This window comes from Mustela erminea, chromosome 3 (assembly GCF_009829155.1).
Source record: "Mustela erminea isolate mMusErm1 chromosome 3, mMusErm1.Pri, whole genome shotgun sequence".
In the NCBI taxonomy this organism is placed as follows: Eukaryota; Metazoa; Chordata; class Mammalia; order Carnivora; family Mustelidae; genus Mustela; species Mustela erminea.
In genome coordinates this window covers 1,417,273-1,419,389 of record NC_045616.1, presented here as the reverse complement: position 1 = coordinate 1,419,389, position 2,117 = coordinate 1,417,273, and the positions used below count along the sequence as shown (strand labels likewise).

Below are 2,117 nucleotides of genomic sequence, written 5' to 3'. Positions count from 1 at the left end.
GATGATAAAAGTATATGGCAAGATAAATATATATATATATTCAAATAAAGGAACAACCTCATCAAAAAGAACCCCAAGTGTAAGATTTATATACTATCAGGACAAACACAAAAACACAGAAACATTTGTTGGAGAAAAAGATGGGAGAGTGGTTATAAATTCTCAATGTGTGCGAGGAAGGTTATTTTGATTCTTCCTGGATGTATCTTGATATTTTGTTAAAGGACTCAACTTTCCTAAGATAAAGAGGGATTAAAAATTAGTTTACCGAGTGGCCTTGTTCTCCGCTTTTCTCCCCACGTCCTGGAGGCTGCTGTGTTTTTGTTAGCCTCTGACCCGCAGTCGGCCTGAGACCAAGCACCATGCCTTCAATTAAGTTGCAGAGTTCCGATGGAGAGATATTTGAAGTTGATGTTGAAATCGCCAAACAGTCTGTGACTATTAAGACCATGTTGGAAGATTTGGGAATGGACGATGAAGGAGATGATGATCCAGTTCCTCTACCAAATGTTAATGCAGCAATATTAAAAAATGTCATTCAGTGGTGCACCCACCACAAGGATGACCCCCCTCCTCCTGAGGATGATGAGAACAAAGAATAGCGGACAGATGATATCCCAGTTTGGGACCAAGAATTCCTGAAAATTGACCAAGGAACACTATTTGAACTTATTCTGGCTCCGACCTACTTAGACATCAAAGGTTTGCTTGATGTTACATGCAAGACTGTTGCCAATATAATCAAGGGGAAAACTCCTGAGGAGATCCGCAAAACCTTCAATATCAAAAATGACTTTACTGATGAAGAGGAAGCCCAGGTATGCAAAGAGAACAAGTGGTGTGAAGAGAAGTGAAATGTTATTCCTGACACTGTAACACTGTATGATTGTTCCAAATACTAGTTTCACTGCTCTGTTTATAATTGTTAATATTAGACAAACAGTAGACAAATGGCAGCAGCAAATCAGTTGTTTAAGCAGAATATTGTCCTCCTTGCATATGTAGTTTGATTACAGATTCCAAACTTATGGCTGAGTTTCTTCTAATACGATCAAAAGTTTTTTTTTTTTCTTTTTCTCTAAATAAACCTGAACTGTGAGTTCTCTGTAGAAGGTGGCATTTTGGGCTTTCCTTCTCTTTGTAAAGTGATTTCTGCCTAGTTCATTGTCTAGTTAACTTTAGTTTAATGACATTTTAAAAGTTGGCATTGTAAATAAAACAAGTTGAAAAAAGTTTTCTGAAATAGAATTAACAATCTTTATTCATGAGTTGGAAACTGGAAAAAGGCTATTTGAGGTAAATGTTTTGAGTTGGATTCTTAGGGTGTCTTCCAGCTTCCTGGAGTCAAGGAGTACCACTGGTATTGATTAGCCTATATGTAGCAGGGCTCCCTTAATTGGATCTAAGGACTTGTTTTTGCATTTTTAATTCTCAGCTTTGAATATGTTGGCTAGAGACTCAGTTACTACTAAATTTGTGGTTTGGGGGGGAAATGTAACTAGTCAGTCTGTTAGTTTTTCGATTAAAAAAGACAAATAACCCATGAAGTATGTCATCTTTTTATAATAAGTGATCCCATGTGGGGGAAACTTCACACTACTTGCATGTAAAAAAAATAATTTAACCTTTAACCTTAAAGTGTCTGAAAAAACGTAGAAAGCGTCCATCACGAATGCAAGATACTTTCAATAAATATAAGTTATGTAGTAGGTGGTAAATGGTTTGCTTTTTTGTACTTAACTGTGTCTCTTCACTTACTAAATGAGTTAAGTATATGTGTGGTCATGTAGCAGGAGACAGCTTACAGGAAGTTCATGTCCTAGCTTGTGGATGTTGCTGACCTAGCAGCTGGGTTCTGATAGACTCGTGTCTCTCCTGATTGTCATGATCTTGTTCACTGGAACCAGTGCTTCAGTTCTTAACTGGTGTGTGTGGCTGTACAGAACTGCACTGCCCCTGTTTACAGTAGAACGAAGTTGTCCTGGTGTTTAAGATGGCTTCTAAATTGTTCCTTTCTTTCCTCCTTGTGTTCCCTTTTTTCTTGCTTTCCCATTTAGCATCATCTGTATTCACATGTAGTCTTACTGCATTCTCTTCATGTTTACTGTGAGCTGTTT

General features: G+C 37.6%; 1 pseudogene; it reads left to right on the top strand.

Moving 5' to 3' along the window:
* Positions 1–292: 292 nt before the first annotated feature.
* LOC116585812 lies at positions 293–1,718 on the top strand (annotated as a pseudogene).
* The last annotated feature ends 399 nt before the right edge of the window (positions 1,719–2,117 follow it).